Genomic DNA, 26,196 nt, shown 5'->3' on the forward strand with positions numbered 1-26,196 from the left:
GGGACATACAGGACACCTACAAATAACTGCGAATCCCACAAGCCAATTAGTCCATGTGCCAGTCATCAGTTTTGACCTAATCGGTACCACTTAAGGGGAAAAAAACACTTAGAATCCAGCCTCAGTGTATCATGGCCTACACAAAAATGTATGATAGCCATCCCAGGGTGGTAGCTGTAGCCAGGTAGGGTTCAATGAAGAATAACACAAACTTTAAAAATGCTCCAATCATGTTGAAAACTATATCACATTTGTCTGATCATAACAATTCCAAAAAGGTATAGGTTGGACTATCTATGACTGAATGTTATGGAGTTATGGGGTAAAAACAGCAAAAATGGTGACAAAGGTAAATTTCAGTTTGTACAGGGGTCAAAAGTTAAAGTTGCTCCAATTTCAGCAAAAAATTATGCAAATATTGGTTGAAATAAAAGGATCAATAAATGGAATAGTTTTGACTGTGTTGAATGCTTTGTCTCCAAAGTAAAGGTCAAACAAGGTCAACATCCATTGAATTCTGTCACGTGACATATGTTACCCTGTAACATGATAACTAAGCATGACAGATGGTACAAACTGTTGCTTTTTAGAATCCTATTAACCAAAACAATAATTTGTGGAAATTGGAGCAACTTTAATATTTGACCCCTGTACAAACTGAAATTGACCTTTGTCAACATTTTTGCTGTTTTGACCCCATAACTCCAGAACATTTCATCATAGATAGTCCAAACTATACCTTTTTGGAATCATTATGATCAGACAAATAATGTGATTTAGTTTTCAACATGATTGGAGCATTTTTAAAATTTGACCTCTGTGTAATTCTTCATTGACCCCTACCTGGTTACAGCTACCACCCTGGGATGGCTATCATACATTTTTGTGTAGGCCATGATACACTGAGGCTGGATTCTAAGTGTCGGTTTTTTTCACCTTAAGTGGTACCGAAAACCTGCTTGGCCCATGGACTAAATGGGAACCACGATGAAGATGCAAGAATGTCAGTCACAGCCAAATACCTCCAGAAGGTAAGACAGGTGCTGAGAAGCTAGCTCAGTGGTAGGAATAAGATCCTATATTATATATATATGTAAAACTCAGCCACATAGGGTGTGTATCCAGTACATTCTGAGTGCCGGTCCCAAGCCCGGATAAATGAGGAGGGTAGAAGGATGCAGGGTATTAACCCTAAAAAAAAAAAAAAACAAACCTTCAGTTGCTCCCTTGTTTTTTACTCAGGATCGCCACAGCAGATCTCAGGTGGATCTGCATGTTGAATTAGCGCATGTTTTACACCAGATGCCCTTCCTGACCCAACTCCACATATTATGGAGACATGGGGTTTGAACAGGGAACCTTTCACACTGAAACCAAGTATACTTGGCCACCAAAGTTTGTCAAATCTCAACGACATGGGATGTGCAGCCAGTACACACTGAGTGCCGGTTCCAAACCTGGATAAATGAGTAGGGTTGTGTCAGGAAGGGCATCCGGTGTTAAACAAGCCAAAATAAAGATGCAGAGTCCAAATCAAATTTCCATACCTGATTGGTCAAGGCCTGGGTTCTCCGGCCCTGTTGCCCAACAGGGTGCAGGTGGAAATTGGGCTACTGCTGTGTGAAGAAGAAGAGGTGGAGAAGAACATGTCCAGAGACAGTGGGATAAGAGGAAAACTAGAGGGGTGGAATTGAGAGTCAAGACTTTGAATGCTGGCAGTATGACTGGTAAAGGGAGAGAGCTGGTTGACATGAAGAATAGGAGAAAGGGAGACCTATTATGTGTCGATGAGACCAAGAAGATTTTGTGCTGAAATGTGCACAGCATTGTGCTCGATAATATGGTCATAATATCGAGGCAGGTTGAGTCGTGTCCACTGGACTTCTTCAGTTCCTTGAAATGTCTTCAAGGAACTGAAGAAGCAGTTTTATCATCATGAAAGTGCTGATCGCTGTTCTCATCAGCTACATCACTTCACGTAAAGACAAGTTAATTCTCATTTAAAAAATGGCGTAAAATGTGATTCTGTTGTGTGAATCACAGACCTTTGCGCTGAAATGTGCACAGCACCCATTAAGTCTGTGGAGATTAATGGTATACAGGCAGCTTCGTCTCTGTTCATCCTTTTTCATGAACGATCACAAGTGCCAACTTCCAGAGTGTTTTATCATCAGCCAACTGTGTTGTGAATTGAAAAGAAGTCAGTTGTGAAGAGATTAAATGAAAGAAAAGCATGTTTTACTGATCTGGCGTTCGTCCTTTATGTAGTCTTCCCGTGAGACTGGACTCAGTCCCACGCAGATCTTCCATAGCTGAAATACAGATTGTGACAGAGTGAAAGAGCCGTCTCAAGTTTGAATCCAAGTCTGATTTACTGCTCAGTTTTATTGAAATTCTGTACATGCGAAGGGAGGAGAGCAATATATTTGCCAATCCTCTGGCTAAATGGGTCTCACCGCTAAACACGGCTGAATAGCCCGAGGTTACGGGGCCATGTTTTGTCATATTATACCTCTTTCCCTCAAAAGCCATCACAGTAAATCTGGCTGGGAAGTCGTATTAAACGGAGCAGTAGATGTTTGCTGAGTGCAATCCTGGCACTCTAAGTGTACTCTGCAGTCTTAAATTGAAGAAGTGCAGCTGCTCCTGCTGCCCTGTAAAAATACTTAAATGAGCTGATGATAGCGAGAGCAGGTTTTGCTCCTCCTGACTCACCATATAATAGAGAACCGCCTTGTCTGCAAAAGACAGCTGATGTGAACATTGAATAGATGCCTTCTTCTCGCTTTTTTGCTTCTCAGGTCCTGGTCTAAACATACGAGGTCTGTTAGAAAAGTATCCGACCTTATTATTTTTTTCAAAAACCATATGGATTTGAATCACGTGTGATTACATCAGACATGCTTGAACCCTCGTGGGCATGCAAGAGTTTTTTCACGGCTGTCGGTTACGTCATTTGCCTGTGGGCAGTCTTTGAGTGAGGAGTCGCCCACCCTCTCGTCGATTTTTCATTGTTTAGGAATGGCTCAGAGACTGCTGCTTTGTTTGATAAAAAATTTTTCAAAAGCTGTAAGGCACAACTGAGTGGACACCATTCGATAAATTCAGCTGGTTTTCGGTAAAAATTTTAACGGCTGAGAGATTTTGGTCTGGTAGTGCCGCTTTAAGGATGGCCCACGGCGCCTGACGGCGATCTGCGCTTCGAGGCGGCAGCGTCTCGCCGTTTCAAGTTGAAAACTTCCACATTTCAGGCTCTGTTGACCCAGGAAGTCGTCAGAGAACAGAGAACTTTCAGAAGTCGGCATGAGGAGTTTATTCGGACATTCCATTGTTAACGGACATTTTGTAATGAAAGAACATACGGGCAGAGTCGCATGTCGGGCCGGACCCGACCGCGGGGGGTCGCGACAGGAAAAACACCTCCGTTGGAAACCTTAACGGGCAAGTTGGAACATGCCCAAGCTGTTAAACAATTTCTCATACTCACTTGTTGAAAGCCATCAAAAGCCGCCTGAATTTTACAAATGTTTTCAACACGGAGGTGTTTTTCCTGTTGCGGCGCACACAGATTCAGAATTTACGCGCACGTCTTTCATTATAAAATGTCCCTAAACAGTGGAATGTCTGCATAAAGTCCTCATGCCGGCCTCTTCTGAATCTTCTCTGTTCTCTCACGACGTCCTGGGTGAATTAAGCCTTAAATTAGGATGTTTTCAGCTCGAAACAGGCCGACGACAGCACCTGGAAGCGCTGCGCGACGTCCTGCTCTGTGGGAAGTCCTTACAGCGACAGAAACACCCCATAATCTCTCATCAGCCGTTAAACTTTTCACCGAAAACCAGCTAAATTTCTCGAATAGTGTCCACTCGGATATTCCTCACAGGTCCAGAAAAAATTTTGATAAAGCAACGCGCGCCGTCTCGAGCAGCGTGTGAAACAAAGGAATTCAGCCGAGAGGGCTGGACCACATCTCACTCAAGGCCTGCCCACAGGGAAATGATGTCACCGACACGTGTGAAAAAACTCACGCATGCGCACAAGGGTTCAAGCATGATTGGTGTAATCGCACGTCATTCAAATCCATATAGTTAAAAAAAAATAAAATAAAAGTGTCGGTTTCTTATCTAATACACCTCGTACTTAGTCTCAAGATGTGCAGCTGTTTTTGTAATGCTCAATCTATGAGGTGTTTTCCCTGTGCCGCCGCACCGCGCCGGCTGCGTCCCGATGCGGACCCGTCCGCACGTCTTTCATTAAAAAATCTCCTTTAACAGTGGAATATCCAGATAAAATGCTGAAACCGACTTCTTCTGAAACTTCTCTGTTCTCTCACGACGTCCTGGATCAATAGAGCCTGAAATGTGGAGGTTTTCAGCTTGAAACAGGCTGACGACGGCGCCTGGGAGTGCTGCACGACGTCTCGCTCTGTGGGAAGTCCTTAAAGCGACAGTATCACCTCAAAATCTCTCATCAGCCGTTAAAAGTTTCACCGAAAACCAGCTTAATTTTTCGAACCGTGTCCACTTCGATGTGTCTCACAGGTTTAGAAAAAGTTTTGATCAAACAAAGCACCAGTCTCTCAGCAACTTCTCAGACAAAGGAATTCCGACGAGGGGCTGGACGACTCCTCCCACAAGGAGTGCTCACAGGCGAATGACGTCACTGACAGTCGTGGAAAAACTCACGCATGCGCACGAGGGTTCAAGCATGTCTGACGTAAAAACATATGAATGAAATCATATAGTTTTTGAAAAAAATAAAAAGGACCTATACTTTATTGACAGCCCTCGTACGACCAACCCAGAAGTAAACAAAACTCTTGCGCATTGGAAACATTTCTTGGCAAATAATCAACTAACGTTAGACGGCTAACCTACAAGTTTAGCCGTCGATGTGAAACGAAGATTAGACTCATAATGTTAGGCGACTAACTGTAGTTGAGTAAGTTTAGTAGACTAAAAGATTAGACTGCTTTACTAGTTCTCTTCAGAGGATCCTTGGGTACCACTGGAATAACTTTGTGACAAACTGGAATAACTTGGTGACAAACGAGCAGTTACTTTGGAAAACTCAGATGAGCAGTATCAGTTGCACTGTGAGGAAATGTCAGCCATGACATTTTGGCCATATGATGCATTTCCCAGTGCATGATCTAGCATGCAGGTGCCTCAGTGTTGAGGACCCCAGCAGCTGCAGAAGACTAAGGACACGCCCACGTTTCACCTGGCATCAGCAGGTAGATGCTTATTTTCAAGAGGCGGAGATGGAATTTTTGTCTGCCTTAGTGATTGCCATCCAGGATGTGGGGTGGGTCCACGGTGTGGTGGAGCCAGCAATTTGTACCAGCAGTACAAGTTTCTAGGCTTTACTTCACTAGATGAACTGCGTCTTTCTTTCCCAACAATTAGTTTGATCTTTATCTGGATAGAAAGCCAGACAGTGAGGCACAGTCACAGGCCATAGGTCAAGATTTTGGCTCTGTGCTCATCTTTAAGGGATATTGAGAATGGCTATTTCAAGTTAGTGGAATTTTCCAGAGGACAAGTACTTTTTTATTGTTTGTTACTGCTTTGAGAGGTCCTGCAACTTATGAGTATGTATATATTGGGGTGGGGTGGGCACTGTTTGGTACATTTTCAGTGCGATGGAAATGAGAAACAGCATTAAACAGGTTTTTTTTTTTTCCTTTAATAAATGAGAGAGAGGGAAAGATTGTCGTGGGGCTCAGTTATTTTCAGCATTTGTTTAAAACAGAGTCTGGTTGCATAGCCCCTGCTACAAAAACACCTTGAGTGACCTTCAAAGGTCATTGATCACTGACAGCAGCAGCTGGTGGTATTGAGTTTTAAGAGGGAGCACCTTTACTTTTTCATGAAGGGGAAGTGGGCACCATAGTCTCGTTTGAGCTTGGGTGATAAAGGGGTTAAATGAAAGGACATATGACACAAAAAATGTACTTCTGGGGCAGTTCCACTATCATTCACATTAAATCTTGCTAAAACTTACTTTGCCTTCCTAAAACTTAATTTGCCTTGTCTTTCCTTTTTTCACTGGGAACCGAAAAAACCTGCACTGTTCACGACTGCTTTGATGATTGCAGCCGAAAACAAAACGGTACACCAGCTTTCCAGTTTCAAATTGTTTTCATTTACATAGCGCCAAATCACAACAAGGTTGCCTCAAAGCCCTTCACACAAGTAAGTTCTAACCTTACTCACCCCCAGAGCAACATTGGTAAGGAAAAACTCCCTCTGAGGAAGAAACCTCAAGCAGACAAGACTCAAAGGGGTGACCCTCTGCTTGGGCCATGCTACAAACATAAATTACAGAACAATTCACAAAAGGAACATACGGGAAATGTTGCTGGTGCACAGTTTCTGTGTGAAGTGATGCTGTGTTTGTGTTGCGCAATGGCAGACTGTCCCTGGCAATCCCACGGTATCACGCAGGCGTTCAAAAGAGACTACACTTGTATATTCGTCCGTGAATTGTTCTGTGAATTGTTTCTGTAATTTATGTTTGTAGCATGGCCCAAGCAGAGGGTCACTCCTTTGAGTCTGGTCTGCTTGAGGTTTCTTCCTCAGAGGGAGTTTTTCCTTAACACTGTTGCTCTGGGGGTTGGTAAGGTTAGACCTTACTTGTGTGAAGCACCTTGAGGCAACTCTATTGTGATTTGGCGCTATATAAAGGAAAATAAATTGAAATTGAAAACTACACTGCCTCATTTGCTACAGTGTTACATTACTTTTCAGTAAGCGTAGCCATATACATTAACCTTTGCTAACTCTCTCTCTCTCTCACTATCACTTGTCATTGGATGACAATAATTAATATATTTAACAATCACAGTGTAGAACACTATCAGCTGTTCAGGCGGCCGTTCACAGTGTCTTATGTCTGTGTTAGTCTCTATAGGAGCATGTAATGTGTTTGAACCATTGAAATGCTTTAAAACTCACCCTCGGATAACGCTGTTGGAGTTTGATGAAGTTGTTTGGTGGCATACTGTTAAACACCAGTTTCTTGCTTTGAAAGTAGCCTACAAGAGTAGCTTTGATTCAAAGCTTCAAATCCTCCAAAGTTCTTTGGTAACAATCTTTTCTTTGAATAATGTGATATCCTACCCTTATATCTAACATTGTCAATCAATAATGAGGTATTGTAGCTTTGTAAGTTCACAGTCAGCTTCTTGTTCTGAATTCAATCACCGAAACAACTTGAGTCAAAGCTTCAAAGCACGCTTTAATAATCCAAAGAGCCCTTCATGCTGATCTCTGCTTCGAATGAAGTTCTGACGATTGCAAAAGCACACAAAATAAGACAAAAGTCGCTGGAAGTTGAACTTGAAACACAAAGGCCATCATCGGCGCGCCAATAATTTTTCTGGATATTACGGTCAGAGCGTGAGTGAAACACATCTAATTGCACACTGACAAGCACCTGCATACTCTGAGCAAACCAGACTTATTATGTATTTATTAATTACATTTTTGGAGATTTTCCTTTCTCAGTATTTTGAGGAGCGGCACCCTATCGCCCTCTAGTGATCAGCCGCCTCTGGTCACTGGTCAGTGATTCAGTTGTGGACAGAAGTGAACAAATGTCGAGGCCACACAGTAATCATTATTGTATAATCACAAAGAATTAATGCCTATGAATCCGTGCTAAATGTAAGGCGCGGGAGTTGCCCCTCCTACTTCTAAATCCCTTCCTGTAAAAAAACAAATATTTGAGCCGATATTTGTATGAAATGATGCTCACAGTAGAATTAAAACGGTAGATATATAAACTCCAACCTCTGTGTTTTATTATCTTCACACACACAAAAAAATTCATACTCTGGGGTTTGAAATACAGTTGTGCCGTTTGTCTTGTGTGGTTTGTGCGTCTGCTCATTTTTACAGCAGGGAAACCTCGTGACGCTGATAAATAACAGGCTTCACCTTTTTCCTTTCGCGGGGCTCGGTGTGACTGCGTGTCTCTCCAAGAGCGTATGTTCAGCTGTGAATCACTTGGATCCAACACACTTCTCTTTCATCGGCCTGAAGACGGTCTAACGGAGGAGATAATATCAGTGTCGCCCTCCAGTCAAAGGTCAGCTGGGGTGAAAGGTTGCCCTTCACATCATTTATAGGCTCCTAAATAAGCCCAGCCTTCATGGTGTGGCCAACTCTCCCTTTCTGTGCAGTTATCAGATTCCAGCAATTATGATTTATCTTCCCAATGTGCAGGTTGTGCCTGGTATCGAGGGAACGGAGAAACAGAGAGCAGCGAGGCGAGAAAACGATAGAGATTAAGAGAAGGAGATATGAGCAAAAATAATGTCGTCAGCAGAGGAGGGAGACAGAGGTCCAGAAATATTGTTAAAGACAGAATAATTCATGGTTTTTGTTCGTTTGAAAGTGAGAACATTTGCGTGCACAAAAGGCGAAGTGTTCACACTTTCAGTCCAACACAGCTTTGAACGTTTCGAAATTTGCACCTTTAAAGTTGTTGCATACAGTCTGTTGATGCAACTCAACAACTTCAGCTGGTTTGAGGGTCTCATTTGTTAATTTTAATTTGTTAGCTGTGCCTCAACATCTCTTTGTTGTTTGGTGACCGTAACTTTTTAAAATCTAATTATGGCAAAGCAGTGAATGTTGATGGAAATACCAGCTCATTTTAGACTTCTGTAACATACAACAAATCTTACATCGGAGCTCTGCCTCGTCTAGCCAACACTTAAGCTACGGTAACATTAGCTACGGGCAACAGCAAACACGACGGCTTGACATTCATTTTCAATCAAAGCGTTGCTCTGCCACCAGCTTGGCGGGGCCACAATAGTCCTGAAGTTTATTTTATGCAAATACACGCCGACTGCCAATCTGAGTTAAGAGGCAGCATGATGTCAGCCGGTTGTTCGCGCAAACAAAGTAATCCTAGGTTATGCTCCGAAACAGCTTATTCCTAGTAATATGTTTCTCACATATTCTGTAAAAGTTAGCAAGAAATAAACACTTTGAAATCTAAAAACGCAGTTTTTGTAACCAGGTAATACCTCTGAAGTGATTTACAAGACATCTTATGCAGATGTTAGCACGCACGCCCCGGGAATGACCATCAAGCGACAAAGCCAATTGGGCATTGTAGTCTTGTTTGATGGTGGGCAATAAAGGGGTTAAATGAAAGAGCATATGATGCAAAAATTGTACCTCCAGGGACAGCCCCGTTATCATTATTCACATTAAATCTCGCTAAAACTTACCGACACAACCTCTCCCGTTTGCCTCGTCTTCCATTCTACACTGGCAACCGGAAAAAAAACTGCACGTTTCACGACTGCTTTGGTGATTGCAGCCCAAAACAAAACAGTACACCATCTTTCCGTGTGAAGTGATGCTGTGTTTGTGTTGCACAATGGCAGGTTGTCCCCGGAAGTGGTCAGATCCCGTGATATCACGCAGGGGTTCAAATGAGACTGCACTGCCCCATAGGCATGTCATTGTCATTTGTAGCTAATGTGACTGTAGCTTTCAGAACCGGTTAAGGGTTTCCAAAACACTATGGCGCCTTTGAAATGACCTTGATTGGTTGGATTTTTCATTGCAGTAGAGTGACGTCCCAGTTTTCATACATGTGGTTCAAAATTGCAAATCGTTTCCCGACCAGTTGACTTTTTATCATATTGGTGATGTAAGATTTTATCTCCCATATAGAACAAAATGAATGTAGTGACAAGTTGCCCAAAAAGGGCTTTGGGTGTTCACATGAATGCGTCAAGTTAATGCAGATCGGAAAAACGGAGAGAAATGACGCGAGAGAGAAACAGAGAGAGAGATAGGATAGAGCCAGAGATAGAGGAGGCTTCCAGGCTGATTCTGGGTGAACTGTTGGGACCACCATGGCAGCAAACATACGTTTCTGATTTCCGAGGAAGGCTTTAACTTCTTATGGGTACATGCTCCTCCCACGGACCCGCACTATGTCACTGATGCCTATATATCTGCAGGAATGTTTCCATACTCACTCTCCACAAGATAAAGCTCTTTGGTTATTGATGTCGTCAAAGCTGAAAGCTTTGGTTTTGCCTCGTGTACACACTGACACGCACACATACACTGCAGGAGGTGCCGGTGTGATTCTCTCCCTCAGCGGGTCGCGAGCGGTCGGAGTGATGGAGAACTGTTTTTCACTCCGGGGGATTCTATAAACCTGTCACGACCGTGATCTCCGTCCCTGCTTTGGTCTATGTCTTGTCTCTGAGTGCCGTGTTTGCTTTGAGTTAATGCTACTTTTTAAACGTTTTAACAGTAAGACGCTTCAGATGAGGTCACAAGTTTCTCGCTCACGTGCACCGCCCCTTAAATCACAGCTCGCCAATGTTCACTGTGCTACAAATGTATTTAGTTACATCTGCAGAGTGAAAGAGGTGCAGTCCTTCATTTTGTTGTTTTCATGTGGAACCATAACTCTGGCAAGTTTTGCCATGTGCAGATTATTTTATTGATTTGTGCTTTATTTATTGAGGAGCATGCCCCGTGCAATATCACGTACTGCATTTTTCAGAGTATAGATTGCTTCTTTTGTTTTATAACTAGCTTGGGAGGTCCTGCGACTTATACTCCAGTACAATTTATACACCATATTTTCTCCAGTGTATGTCGCACCAATTTAAAAAAAATGCCTCTAGGAGAGGCAAACTCATATAGAAGCACTGGACTATATGTTGCACCTTTTGTCTGTATTGTCAGCTGTATAATTTGAAACTTTTGTGCAGTGTGGTAGTGTAATCTTTATTATTGGCATTTATTATTTTATTATTTATTTTGTTTACTGCTTTTATTCCTTGGAAATGTCTATAAATGGTTATTATAATTTCCATTGTGAACAAAGAATGTGATTTGTTTTTTTGTTTGTTTTTTTGTTGTATACAAGTCATATCTAAGTATAAGTCACTGGAGCTCCCAAACTTGTAAAAAAGAAAGAAAAGAAAGCAACTTATACTCCGGAAAATGTGGTACTTGAAAAATCAGATCAGGCCCAGATGCAGAACCAACAGACTAAAAAACTCTTTTATTCCCACAGCCATTGCTCTCCTAAATAACACCTAAGGACTCACTGTTGCACTTAAGTCTATACTGACTCGCACCTTATTTCTGGGCTCTTGTTTTATATATTTATTCTGCTGTGTTTTTATGTTTTTTATAAATTTGTATGATGTGGTTTTATGAATGTAATGTAATTTTTACTGCTGACTGCACCTGAATTGCCCCCATGGGGACTAAATAAATGATCAAATCAAATCATGTGTCGACATTAATAACAATACAAAGAATAAACAATAATGACAAATAGGCCTGTGCAGTTTATCTGGTTTATCCGGTACATGGTATAATTTTGGCCGACAGTAGAGTTTTGTACTCCAGCAACTAATCACGATAACGTCCGGAGTTTTCGATCCAGGAAAACTCCTCTGTGAAGTGTGTGTGTTCAGCCACTGACCATAAATTTATTTAATTCTTTCACCAAAATATCAAATCTAGGCGCGCATCTTAGATGTGGCTTCCGGCAAATTGTACCAGTAGTTTTGAGATATGCCCAATAAATGTTTTCAAAATTACATCATATCTGTTTTCATTTATTATTTGTCACTTGTATTTATTTATTTATTTTTTTTATCAATTTACCTTTGCTAAGGGACTCATTCAGAAACACATTATAATTTTTAATAATTATTAGACCCTGAACCATCCCTTAGTTATGCTGCTATATAGACTTAGACTGCTGGGGGGTTCCCATGATGCACTGAGTGTTTCTTTCTCTTTTTGCTCTGTATGCACCACTCTGCATTTAATCATTAGTGATTGATCTCTGCTCTCTTCCACAGCATGTCTTTTTCCTGGTTCTCTCCCCTCAGCCCCAGCCAGTCCCAGTAGAAGACTGCCCCTCCCTGAGCCTGGTTCTGCTGGAGGTTTCTTCCTGTTAAAAGGGAGTTTTTCCTTCCCACTGTCGCCAAGTGCTTGCTCACAGGGGGTCGTTTTGACCGTTGGGGTTTTTCTGTAATTATTGTGTGGCTTTTGCCTTACAATATAAAGCGCCTTGGGGCAACGGTTTGTTGTGATTTGGCGCTATATAAATAAAATTGATTTGATTTGATTTTTCCACTTAGGTTTATATCGCGATATATACTGATACCATAAAGGGATTCACTTTATACTGCGATATGAATTGTAGGTCATATCATGCAGCCCTAATGACAAATATTTATATCAGGCTTTCCCAGGAATCAAAGTGCCAAACAAAGTACATTCTAACAAAAAAGTAACATTACAACAGTGCACAAAAATCCCAAATTAAAGAGCTGACGAAAAAAATTAAATTAACTCACATTTTTTAGTTTTTCCAGTGCTGTTGACCTGATGATTTCTTTTGTCCAGAGTGTCATATAGCATCCAATATGTTGTGTATTGCACCTTTATTTGCCCATCTTGTTTATTGGAATTTAACAGTCCTTATGTTGCACACCACAAGCTGAGGGCTTTATATGCAAATCCACTGTGCACTTGTCCATGTTGCTGTGGGCCAGCAATTCTTGTCCACCTGGTGACTTCATTTGTCCAAATTGTGTCCAGTAACCCACTCTGTTGTCCAACACACATTTATTTGTCCAGCTTGCTTATGTTTGGAATTTAGGAAGAAGGGCCTTTATTATCATTGTACATACAAACAGTGAAGTTTATCCTCTTCTTTTAATCCATCCTAATTACAGTTAGACACAGTCCAACCACTAGTGTAGGCCTTAAGTCATTATGTTAAGTAGCAGCATAGCCTGTGGTGTGCATATGTGCTACACTGAGTTCTTGTTGGTTTTTAATACTCTCCTCCCCCACTGAAAAAACATGAGTTCTGCATACACAAAAAACGTGCAACTTATAGCAAATACAATCACTGTCAATTGATTCAAAGTTGTACCACCTGCCAATAATCACATTATGTCTAAGTTGACAAATTCAGTGTTTCCTGTCATGAGCAATCAAAAACGAATAGGACTATTGAAAATGCAGACCTCTCAAGTGGAAACTCAGTGCAACGAGTCAGTAGAAGAATGCAAGCTCTGTAATATAATCTAAAGAATGACTGACTGGATAACCCACAAAGCTGTAAAGTTATCACTGTCACTGATGCATCCCAGAAGGTCATAGGTTGAAACCTTATCCATATTTTGTTAAACCGTAGACCAGGAGTCATCAGCCCTGCTCCTGGAGGTCACCTGCCCTGATTGCTGTCCATGTTCAACCACAGCTCATTAGTCAAGTTTGCCATTTCCTGACCCTTGATTGGCTGAGCACACCTGACTTACCGAATTAGCATTGGGTGGAGCAGGAGGTGTTGGAAAGCATAGAGGAGCAGAGTTGGTTAACCATGCCTTAGAGGGTTCAGCAGGGTGTCCATGATGAACCGGGATATTCCATCACTGGGTCTTGTTTTAACTGCCAGGATTTTCAGCATTTTTGAAAATTTCTTATTTCTGTAACAAAAATGGACATACTTCAGTAATCCCTTGCCTGTGTAGTTACCGTACATGCTGTGACATCATCAGGAGGTTTTCTGGATGCACAAAGGTTGTGTTATAGTTGTCTTACGTTTGCGTGATTGTTGTTTTTACACACGTTGTATGGTGTTAGTCTGACATACTACATCATCAAACCAGGTACTAGATTACATTTGAAGGTAACCATGCTCTTCACACGTTTGCCGTGGTTGTAGTCACATCCACAGAAGCTTGAAATGCCTTCAGAGTTGCTTCCCTCACTTGTCTGCTTTGTTTACTATCACTCTGTTTTTGACTGTGAGCCTGCTCTAAACAAGATTACTATTGTCATGGCCCTGTGGCTTCTATCTGCCTTGTTTGTGTGTCCAGTTCCTGTGAGGTGAGATCGGCTGATTACCTGAGTGGAGGCATCTAGGCTCACTGCTTCTGCTTCAGCAATAAAAGGTCAAGCTGGGATTCTTACTTTTAATATTTTAGTTATCAATAAATGTTTTTAAATGCTCCATTTTACGTTTCAGTTATTTGTCTTCAAACTTGACATAACTAATATGGGGGCTCGTCCAGGATGCTACCATGCAGTTTCTGTGATATTCAGTGACTTTGAGATGTTCTTGAATTCACCTTGTAATTTGTCTTAAAAAAAAATAAAAAAAAATGTAAAAGTGATTTTGATCTTATATTAAATTCTATACATACCAGTAGTTGAATTATTTTTTTGTTGCATTGTGTTTATACTTTGGGGTCTGTATTCTTGATATAATCTTTTTCAAGTATTTGTTTTGATTCTCCATAAGAAATTTAGACATGATACCATTATTGAGAGGTGATGCAATTTTTAAATATTGCATAGGGGCATATATTGAACTGGCAGTTTTTTTTGTCTTTTAAAATTGTTAAAAACTATAATGATGATGATGATGGATTGGTTGTTTGCCTGGGTGGTTATATCCAGGGCCCAAGGTGATTCTGTGGTGTGGTGGCACCAGCACATACTCCCAGACTTGACCTGACTTGATAATTGCTTATTATCATTGATTATATATTGTGTTTGATGTCGTCTGGTCAGTTCCTGTGCGCATAAATGCACCCTGCAGCAGTGATAATGTAAATTCACATAAAACCCCACAGAGGCCTCCTTTCATTATTACTTCTGCAGAAAAGCAGATGGGAGAGCAGAGGTTGATGATAAATCCCGCTCACTGGCCCATTAACCGCTCAGATCCAACCCAAGTCCTGCTTGTTTTGATAGTGAAGCCGCAGCGACACAGACGAATGTCCGTCTTTATTATGATTCCATTAGCAAAGCCAGTGTCATTTTCCCACTCTGTGTGTCCAGTGGGTTCTGTTGTTTCTCTTCCAGTGGCCTTTACTCACACATGGCCGTCCCAATTGTTTGATTGGCTGAATGACCCTCTGGTATGCTGGAGAGACGGGGTAAGACCCAGGAGATAAACTGTGAATAAAAATGACAAATGTGTAGGTAGATTCTTTAGACCTTCATGTGGTGATTTGATGCTGTATAAATGAATTGAATTCCGTGACATGGTCTTCAGTTCTGTTTGGGCATCCAAGAGCTAAAAAGCAGTCTGTTGAGTGTAGGTCAGTGATCTCTAACAGGTTCTTGAAAGGGCTAAGAGGGGCAGGGTTTCATTTGTACCGACCACATCAATGGGTGATTTGAAGTCAGGTTAGAGGAGCTTAGAAATACTGAAGAAGCCTAAATCTGGACCCACAATTTCAGTTTCTCAGAAAGCTGTGTGTCTGATGGGTAACCTCGAGATCTGTAGACACTGAAGCTTGTAGGTTGTTCCTCCTTTGGTGCAATGGTTTTCCGTGGTTTCAGTCTTTACTTCAACCAAAGAGTTTGCAGAACTTCTGGAAAACTCTAGCAGATAGTTCAGAAGAGGTTTTTTTCTACCATTGTATAAAAACTGTTTGAACCAGTTGAACATTTTGAACTTGCAGAATTGCACCCGAACCTGATGGAGAGTCATGATTGGGTTGTGGAGGTTGGCCTTTTGCCCTCCTCAAGCTGCACCGTGATAAGTTGTGTCATTTATTAGAGGGTGAACTGTCGGGTCGGTGTCTGAACTGCTGGGCATGCTGGGAACAGGGTTGGTAACAGGGGTGACCACGCAGAGAGCAGACAAAATCAGCAGAGATGATGACGGACAACCAAAACTCATTCCATGCTTGTGATGTTCTTATACGTAAAGAAGACAACGTTTGACTGTTTAAAAATGACTGGCAGCTGATCTGTTAGTTGGTAAATTATTGTCCTAACAAAAACACGTGTCCTCACCATGATCTCAATGAGACTTCCAAAACACTCCTGCAAGACTTCTTCACGATCCTTCAACCGAACCTTCCTAATCCGTGCAATGGTCAATTAAAGGTTGAATATCATTATAATCAATGAGATTGATTATATAGGATCACTGGTGCCTTGCAGTGGTGTCAAAAGTACACACATTTGTTACTTAAGTAGAAGTATAGATACTGCAGTTTAAAAACACTCTGGTAAAAGTTGAAGTATCAACTTGACCTCTTTACTCAAGTAAAAGTGAAAAAGTATGTGCTCCAAAACCTACTTAAAGTATAAAAGTATAAAGTAACCTTTAAAAAAAAAAAAAGGTAGATGCCACTATATGAATTGAAAGCTTAATTTAAAAACTGATTCGTTCTACATGTGGCCCAAGACCCGAAACCCAAAATTACCCCCCAACACCACCTGCACGCAAATGTTTCAATTCTAGAAGCTCTGAAATGCAATCTGGGACTATTCCAGACAATAAACTGCAGTGAGTGCAGCATCCATTTAGTGAAGGAAGAAAAAAAAAATACAACTTTCCTTATTCAAATTCATTCCAGTAATATTCTGCTCTTACTAGGATGCAGCAGTTTTCTAGTTTGGCAGATAGTTCTGGAGAAAATCACAACACATTGAAAATATGGTTTGACCGAAACAAACTGTCATTAAATAAGACAAGGATGAAGTGGAGGTGTGAGAGTCACTAGGTGTTCACAGGAAACACTTATTTCTGTATGTATTTATTTATTTATGTATGTTCATTGTTAGTTGCGTTTATATTTTCTGTTGTGTTTCTATTCAGGTTCTTTTTGCCTCTTTCTATAAAATTGTATATAATAATCATTAGATTATTAATATATAAACAAAAATAAATTTAAGAAATATTACAATTTGAAAACAAATGCACCCGAACGTGATGACAGCTGCTTAATGGATTTTGGATGTGGATGTGGATTGGATTTGGATGTGGATTGGATTTGGATGTGTACGAGGTCTCTTAGATAATAAACCGACCCTTTTATTTTATTTTTTTTAACTATATGGATTTGAATGACATGCGATTACACCAATCATGCTTGAACCCTCGTGCGCATGCGTGAGTTTTTTCACGCGTGTCGGTGACGTCATTTCCCTGTGGGCAGGCCTTGAGTGAGATGTGGTCCCGCCCTGTCGGCTGAATTCCTTTGTTTCACACGCTGCTCGAGACGGCGCGCGTTGCTTTATCAAAATTTTTTCTGGACCTGTGAGGAATATCCGAGTGGACACTATTCGAGAAATTAAGATGGTTTTCTGTGAACAGTTTAACGGCTGATGAGAGATTATGGGGTGTTTCTGTCGGTGTAAGGACTTCCCACGGAGCGGGACGTCCTGCAGCGCTTCCAGGCGTTGTCGTCGGCCTGTTTCGAGCTGAAAACATCCTAATTTAAGGCTTAATTCACCCAGGACATCGTGAGAGAACAGAGAAGATTCACAAGAGGCCGGCATGAGGAATTTATGCGGACATTCCACTGTTTAAGGACATTTTTTTAATGAAAGACGTGCGCGCAAATTCGCCGAGTCGTTTCCGTGACGACTCGGCAAATCTGTGTGCGCCGCGACAGGAAAAACACCTCCGTGTTGAAAACCATTTGTAGAATTCAGGCGGCTTTTAATGGCTTTCAACAAGTGAGTAACTGAGAAATTGTTTAACAGCTTGGGCATGTTCCAACTTGCCCGTTAAGATTTCCAACGGAGGTGTTTTTCCTGCCGCGACCCGACATGCGACTCTGCCCGCACGTTCTTTCATTACAAAATGACCGTTAACAATGGAATGCCCGAATAAACTCCTCATGCCGACTTCTTCTGAAAGTTCTCTGTTCTCTGACGACTTCCTGCGTCAACAGAGCCTGAAATGTGGAAGTTTTCAACTTGAAACGGCGAGACGCTGCCGCCTCGAAGCGCAGATCGCCGTCAGGCGCCGTGGACCGTCCTTAAAGCGACACTACCAGACCAAAATCTCTCATCAGCCGTTAAAATTTTTTACCGAAAACCAGCTGAATTTATTGAATGGTGTCCACTCAGTTGTGCCTTACAGGTTTGAAAAATTTTTTATCAAACAAAGCAACAGTCTGAGCCATTCCTAAACAAGAAAAAAATCTCCTCACTCAAAGACTTCCCACAGGCGAATGACGTAACCGACAGGCGTGAAAAAACTCTCGCATGCCCACGAGGGTTCAAGCATGTCTGATGTAATCACACGTGATTCAAATCCATATGGTTTTTGAAAAAATAATAAGGTCGGATACTTTTCTAATAGACCTCGTAATTTGGATATGTGTATTAGGGATGTGCAATATGTATGATTGATGTGTGTATTAAGTTATGTAAATTGTATGAGTTATGTAATTATGTCATGGCAGTTTGACTTTTTACTTGTGCAGCTCTTGGAGTCTAAGACAAATTTCCCGGAAGGGACAATAAAGTGTATCGTATCGTATCGTATTAATGCTAACTTTTAACATTGAAAATGCCATAGACATGCTAACGCGTTAGCGTCGCTCCCGTTTTTAAGTTATAAAATACATCTATCAACTGTTTCAGAAGACCATAACAGGTCGGTTTAACATAGAAAAGGTAAATAATACTCACAGAAGTATGCTCTTTAGGGTTTTAGCGGGGGGAAATTAAGCAAAAGAAAGAAAGAATAAACGAAGCAATAGGTCGCAGCAGTGCTTCAATCTGCGAACCACTGCTTCGATTGGTTCACGGTTCAAAGCAAAGCCGTGCTGCAGAAAAGTTGATTACAGGCGCACATGACGTGAAATATATATATATATATATATATATATATATATATATAAACATTAAACTGAAGCCAAGAGTAACGAGGCTGTTTGTTTTAAAAATGTAACGAATAGAAAGTACAGATACCTGTGTGAAAATGTAATGAGTAGAAGTCAGAAGTAGGCAGAAAAATAAGTAAAGGAGTAAAGTATAGATACCTAAAAAGTGTACTTAAGTACAGTAACGAAGTATTTGTACTTCATTACTTGACACCTCTGGTGCCTTGGGCCCTGGATGGCAACCACTCAGGTAGACAACCAGTCCATCCTCACCTCTTGAAAATAAATATCTTCTGCAATCAGGTGAAAGTGGGTGTGCCACATGACTAAAAATCATAGTTGATGTTCCCTCCAGATGGAAGTGATGTGCTTCATCTGAGTCTCATTTGATACAAAGTCATCATCAAAGCGGTACCCAAAGATCCTCCTAAGAGACAGAGTACCAGAAACATCCAGTCATCATCCGAGCTCACTTGGTAGAGTCCACGTCTTGCCCCAGGACCCTAAAGACTTTAACCTTCATTCTCTGTCACCAAACACCTCTGTCCAACAGCCTTATGACTCCATAAGTTCTTCCCTGGTGACTCTCTGAAGCCCAGAGACCAGAACATGAATCTTTTCAGGTTCAGCATTTTCTAAGCATTAAGATACACTTGTGATGGCCAGGAAGGCAGTGAAATCCAGAAAAATCACAAATCTGGACACTTGGATTCTTCACACAGTTTTTTACGTGCCACAGTCTGCAAGGAACACAGCATCATCCTCAAAATTTAGCTCAGTAGACATCATTATATTACAATATTTATACATTATTTTACACCCAGACGAAGGAAACTGGCAGACATGCTTATTTCAAGCTCACCTGTTCCTCATTGCTCTCATGCATGTGGTCAGATTATTCCCTGCAAAATTCCTCTACATGTCCAGCAGGTGCCAGACAGAACTATGTTATATTACATAGGCAAGACATAACTAGCTTTTTGTATTGCTCTGCTACATTAAAATTTAATCAGTTTGTTGTCATTATATGCCCTTTTAATTTGAAAAGCTGCAAGATGATAGCTTTTGTTGTTTTTGACTTATCTTCAGAATGGAGACGGTATTGACTGATGTAAATCCACCTCAAATCACCAGATTTCAGAAACTGTTCCTAACTGACCATCTCCTATTTGTTTCATACTGTCACAAAATGATGTTATATATATGAGTATCTTTACTGGTTTTTGAGGTATTCAGGTTTTTAAAAATCAAGCAGACTGTAAGGTGACAATTATGCAACTGTGGATCTTCTTTTATAATAGTTAAAGGCATCTAGGACCTAAGAACAGCTCTCATGCGTGAATAGTTCACAGTAATTAATGGGTTTTTCTCTACTAATTATTGCAGTAAAATCAGTGCCACACCCCATTTTTTAAGGCCCCAATATCTCAAAAGCTAATAAAGATATAATGCTAAAATTTTGTATGGTGTTAACACGGTATAGTAAGATTAATTTGTGAAAGTATGCAGCAAATCTGAGATGGTTGGTTAGTAGGCCTCCAGTGATTTCACGCGGACTGACCCTCATTTGTCTTCATTCACTCACTGCATTTTGCAGGGTCCATGCCGAGGCTTTTCACTAGCTTTCCATTTATTAATTAAAAAAAGACAATTTACAGGATGTGTGAGAGTCATTACTCATTAAACTGTTATTTTAAAATTCCTGCAACAAGCTGAGGTGTTACTATGGCAACATAATATCCACCACAACACCGCCGCTTTGACGTGAGTTGAAGTAAATGATGTAAACCTGCTTGTGCTGATCTCTTTAGGCTGATTAGATTGCTTTGACTTTAAACGCTGCACTCTTTGAGCGCTCCTCGCTGGACTGCTGCAGAGTGAATTGCATTGAATTTAAATTCAGAATTCTATTCTGTAGTGTGCACAGCAGCTGAATGCATGCAGTTTGAATGCAGCTGGATGGTGTCACCGTGCAAAAAAAATGGCTTGATAGTGAAAGTAATATTTGTAAATTTAGGCCTAGTGCAGCCACACCGTTAAAAATAAGTTTCCTGTTTTACCTTGATACACTTTAAAATGTGATAAGTTTCACTTTCTGCTGTTATTCTACCATTTATTATTAATTTACCATGATTTTTTTTCATTTTATTTTGTCACCCCAACTCCCAAAGTTAAAAAAAAAATGTAAATGAAATTTCACTGACGTTGATAATTTTATTTATTTTGCACTTTCATAACAAAAATATAAGCAATATTAAAAAACAATATTAAAATCAATTAAAAAAAGAGGAAGAAAAAACACAACATTTAAAATGATAGCAAAAATATAATTTTAAAATTAAAACAGTAAAACAGAAATAACACACCGTCAAAACAGATCAGACTTCAGTCTTAAAACCTCAAACAGATTCAAAGAATTGTTGAACAACTTTTAAAATTTTAAAATGATTTAAGAATTTGGTTATGTTTGTTGACATGGATATTGTTGTAATAAAAGCCACCAAAAGTCTTTTGTTGTTGACCAGGCAAATTATTTATGAGTTCCGGTCAAACGGTTACAGTTTTTAAAAACAAATAGACGTGCTGCTTTAAAGTTGACTGTAATTTTATAGTCTTTGATTTACTGAGTTCAGTGTTTTTGATTTGTTCACTTCCTGCGTTAACTGTGATGTTCTCTGAGCATATAAATAGAAAAAAAGCAGCGTGTAAATTATTATAAGATAAACATTTTCTCTTAATATCCATTTGATAAAGAATTGATTAAAAGATGGATTGTGTTGTTTTGTTTTCAAATAACAGGAGGGAAGCCGATGCTAATCTATTATTTGCTGATTAATCGCGTCAGTTAATGATCTGTCAGATGGCGGAAAATAAATGAGGTCAAAGGTCATCAGGTTCAAATCAGTGGACTTCACCACGGTGGACATCTTGCTCTTTCTTGCCTTGATAAAGACGAAGACAAACAACTTTTTTTTTTTTTTTGTGTGTGATTCTTCGTCATGTCGGAAGTGAAGTTGGGCCGTCCTCCAACACCAACATGTGAACATACGACGAGTTGGAGCTCTGTGAGGAAGTTCTGCAAAGAAAACAGGTTGTAGATGGGAAAAAAGAGGAGGGGCGGGGGCCGCCCTTACCGACTTTAACGTAAGGTCAGATTATCGTCTTCCGTGCATGTAGCACCAAACTACGACATGATGACAGAAGCCAAAGCTTGCCGTCGTCGTCTCCCATCAGCTCGTTTGTTATTAAAGTGCAGGAATGTGTCTGGTACTTGATTATGGCAAGCGAGGCCGAGCCATCACTCTGCAGCGGGAGGCGGTGGGAGTGAGTGACGTCTGCAACACACACAATATCCACACAGGTCCCCACCTTTTAGACCAGACGGCACATATTAAAGTCTACACGCATGTTTCTGGTGTAAGAACATGAGGGCGGAGCTCCTGTGTGGCACCATCATCTAATCAAGTTCATTCATTAAAGCTACAGTGTGTAGAATTGAGAGCCGTCCAGTGGTCAGGCTGCAGAATGCATCCTGCAATCGCCCGTTGTGATTTTAATTCCCTTCACATTTTTGCTTTCATGCTGCTTTTTTACCCGAGGCCAAAATATGGCCATCCGGTATTGCGAAGGCTTTGCGTCTGTCTGTGCTCAGCATACGTCCGGTCCTATGACTGCCAGACTCTTCAAATTCACAGGGAAAATTCTCAGGACACAGACCTTAGACAAATTCAAAGATGGCTAAGCTTGACCTATTTTAAGAGGTCAAAAGGTCACATTCATTGCCTATTTTTACCCTCATATAGCCGAAGGCATTTTAGCATTGCGTTATATGTTTCTTTCTTGTGATGAGCAACATGTATGATCCTATTTCACAAGGAGCAACTGCGCTAGCAACTGAATAACCACTAAATCCGCCTTTTTAAAAAATTATTTACCTTCACTCTTATTTCTGCGCCGCAAAACACTAAAGGCAGAGTAGGTTTGTCCCTTTTGGGCTACTGTATCAACATGGCAACCTCCATGAGGGGGCCCACTTCCATGACATGCTTATGAAAACAAATCCATGAATTAATTAGTTAATAAGTTAATTAATTAAGGTAATTACACGCTAATGAACAAATGTTATGCATACTGTATTTCATTTATGCTAATAAACACCCCTACATCCTACACATAGGATTTAAAGGAAAATTCCAGTGTTTTGTTTTTTTTTTGTTTTTTTTACTGGGGTTCTATTTTTAGGTACATTTGGGTTCATTTTTTCACTCAGGGCAAAAATGACTTTAATCTGTGATATTGATTCAAAACACCAACACCATTGAATTCTAACTGGCTACATAACATGCAGTTAGCTGCTTACCTTAGCCCTTGACTGTTTGGTGGTGCTGCACTTCATTGGTCATTACTAGTTGAGTGTCAGTGATCAACGAGGAGCTTGTTCCTGTATCCGAGCCCTTTGTCGATAATCGAGTTATGACACAGTGGAGATAAATTCCGGACCTCCCTGTAGCTGCCTGAAATACAAAAAAAAAAAAAAGACATTCATTCATTTTCTGCCGCTTATCTAAGTCCTGGTTGTAGTGGCAGTAGACCGAGCAGCTTATCCCACGCCTCCCTATCCTCGGACTCCTCCCAGTTGGATGTGCCTGGAAGACCTCCCTAAGGAGACCACCAGGGAGCATCCTCACCAAATGCGCGAAGCTCCTCAGCTGGCTCCTTTCGATGCGGAAAAGCAGCGGCTCTACTCGGAGTCCCTCTTGGAAATTACAGTATGGTCAATGAAAAATAGTGAAATAAGCAAGAGTCTGCATAAGTAAAATAAATGAAGTGAAACCATCTACAGGACTGCTGGAGTCCATTTGAAGATGTTTTACTTCTCATTGAAAAGACTTCTGCAGTTCTCGTGTTTAATGAGAACAACTCACCCCCTCTGACTGAAGCAGACTGGAGCCGCCGCTGAGTTGAAACAAGGAGAAATTAAAGGCTCAAATCTGTTTAGATTAACTTGGCTAATTGGAATATTGTGGAGAAAAAGTAGGGATGCTCAGACAGGAAAAAGCTTTAAAAATCCCCCTTTGGTTTATGGGGTGACGTAGAACCCACTTTTTCATACGCTGACAAGCCAAGAATGTACTTTTTACTTTTTTTTTAATTTTTTTTATTATTATTATTTTAATCCTCTCCTTTGCGAAACACTTTCAATTGACCAGCCAATGAACCCGACTTCCATATGCAGTCCTTCCTCTGGATGATATCCATTTCAGGGTTCCTCTTGGTTTTGGTGCCAGACGTTTTCCTTCTAGCAGGGTCGTCTGCTCCGCTCTGACTCCCTGTTAGCTACTTTACTGTGCTGGCTGGCTGACTGACTCTGCCTCATTATGAGCAGGTGACAAGGACAAGATGAAGGTGGAGGGTAACACCGGATCACTGGAGCCTGGAACTCAAGTAGTTACTCTGCTAGAGGAGGGTGGGACGGACACGGGGGCTTTTCTCTGAGGATTTTAATGGCTGTAGTCTTCTTGTTTTAATTTACTAGGCAATAGTACCCGTGGACATGAAGGCAACAAGGACTACGATAAGCTGATATTTGACAAAAATTACCTTCACCCAGATAGTTGCCCTCTGGCAGAACTTAACAGGAAAATTCTGGAAATTCTAAGATGAAATTCCTTGACTGAAATAAGCTCTTTAGGTGCAGTTTTTAGCTCAACCTTCACCAACATACCAAGACAGGCAGGTGTGATCTGTGGCCCCAGTGGTTGACCTTTGACAAGTTCAACCTTGTTGGGCAAGTCTGGATCATAATTGAAGTGAAAGCCTGAATGTTGACCTTGTTGATCTTTGACCTTTGATAAATTTGGTCTTTCCTGGGCAATTACACACCTCACTTCCATTTAGAGCTGGGTGGACTGGGATCATGTTGGTTAAGTGTGGCATCCAAGGACTAAAACAGGTAGCGTGAGCAGACACGGGTCAAACACAGGTCTACATAGGTCCCCTTTGAGCTACCTAGCTGAAGGGCTTGTGGAACAGGGTAGCTCAAAGGGGGACATACAGAAAAAACGTGGGGACCCAGAAACCATATCAGGATTTGGCTCTATCCTGCTTGAACTGTCCAAGATGTATCCCTGACTGGGACTATACCCTCTGTTAATGCATAACAGCCTGTATTATACGTAGGTGGAGTGGTAGGTACTCCAGTGCGATAAGGAGTTGGACTACCTTGTACACTTGGGTTTGATTTAGGGGAGGTGATGGTCTAGTGGTTAAGGTGTTGTGCTTGAGTCCAGAAGATCATGGGTGACTGGAAAATCACTAAGGGCTCTTGGGCAAGGCCTTTAATCCCCTATTGCTCCCGGTGTGTAGTGAGCGCCTTGTAGGGCAGCACCCTGACATCGGGGTGTAAAGCGCTTGAGCGTCTGATGCAGATGGAAAAGCACTATATAAATGAAGTCCATTTACCATTTGATTCCCATTTGTGCGACCTGCCTGTGTCCTCATTTCATTTGCACGGTCTCAATCAATTGTAAATGGGCACCAGTCTTGGCTGGGTAAGTAACCTGTGTTGGACTGGTGGCCCATCCACAGGGATTCGTAGACTCTCATCATCCTATGGAATCTGGAGGGTCTATAAGGGATTGAAATTCTGAACTATACTGTTTATCCTATACTGTGTTATTTAGGCTAAGTTATTTCTGCTTCCTAGCCCCAAAGTCCTATAGAGGGTATGTTTGATGCTAGGAAATAGAAATAGCTGGTGCATAGACCAGGCTGAGTTCCTTTTATATCCTGCGGTATATTTTCCTGACCGGTTATACCAAACACCCCAAACAAATGATTAAAATCACTTTACTTGATTTTGGTGTAATTCCTTTTTCTTGTCCAATGTACATGATGTGAAATCTGAGCTCTGCGGCTCGTTGGATGACATCAAAACAGCTTCCATGTCCCTCTCCATCACCACCCAGCCATCGGGTCCTGCTGCAGCCTTGGCCGGGTCACTTTCATGGTTTACACAGAGTCCGTCACTCGTCATGTGATGCTTTTATCTTTGTTCATGGTGTTGCTTTGTGTTTAAAATGGTCGAACATGTTTAATACAGCAGGTAACTGTAAGAATAGTTCAAATCCGGTTACAAGTGCCAAAATTTGACTGGGTATACCTTTTGGTACAAATTGTAGAAAAATAACTTTAGCCATTTGAATTTTCAATAGGGGGCCAAGTAGGGGTCAAAATTAAAAAATGTTCCAATCATATTGAAAGTGATACCATATTATGTGTCTGGTGATAAAGATTCCAAAAAGGTATAGTTGGACTGTCTGTGACTGAATGTTATGGAGTTATGGGGTAAAAACAGCAAGAATGGTGACAAAGGTCAGTTTCAGTTTGTACAGGGGTCAAAAGTTAAAGTTGCTCCAGTTTTGGTAAAACGTGGTTCAGATTATTGGTTTAACTAATAGTATTAACAAATGGAATAGTTCTGACTGTGTTGAATGTTTGGTCTCCAAAGCAAAGGTCAAACAATG

General features: G+C 41.0%; 1 long non-coding RNA gene across 1 annotated transcript; it reads left to right on the forward strand.

The window, feature by feature from the left end:
* Nucleotides 1–297: 297 nt before the first annotated feature.
* Nucleotides 298–26,196, forward strand: LOC117515166. Its single transcript, XR_004562090.1, has 2 exons — nt 298–349; nt 26,065–26,196. It is a non-coding gene; the product is annotated as an uncharacterized LOC117515166 (long non-coding RNA).

Source organism: Thalassophryne amazonica, chromosome 8 (assembly GCF_902500255.1).
Source record: "Thalassophryne amazonica chromosome 8, fThaAma1.1, whole genome shotgun sequence".
NCBI lineage: Eukaryota > Metazoa > Chordata > Actinopteri > Batrachoidiformes > Batrachoididae > Thalassophryne > Thalassophryne amazonica.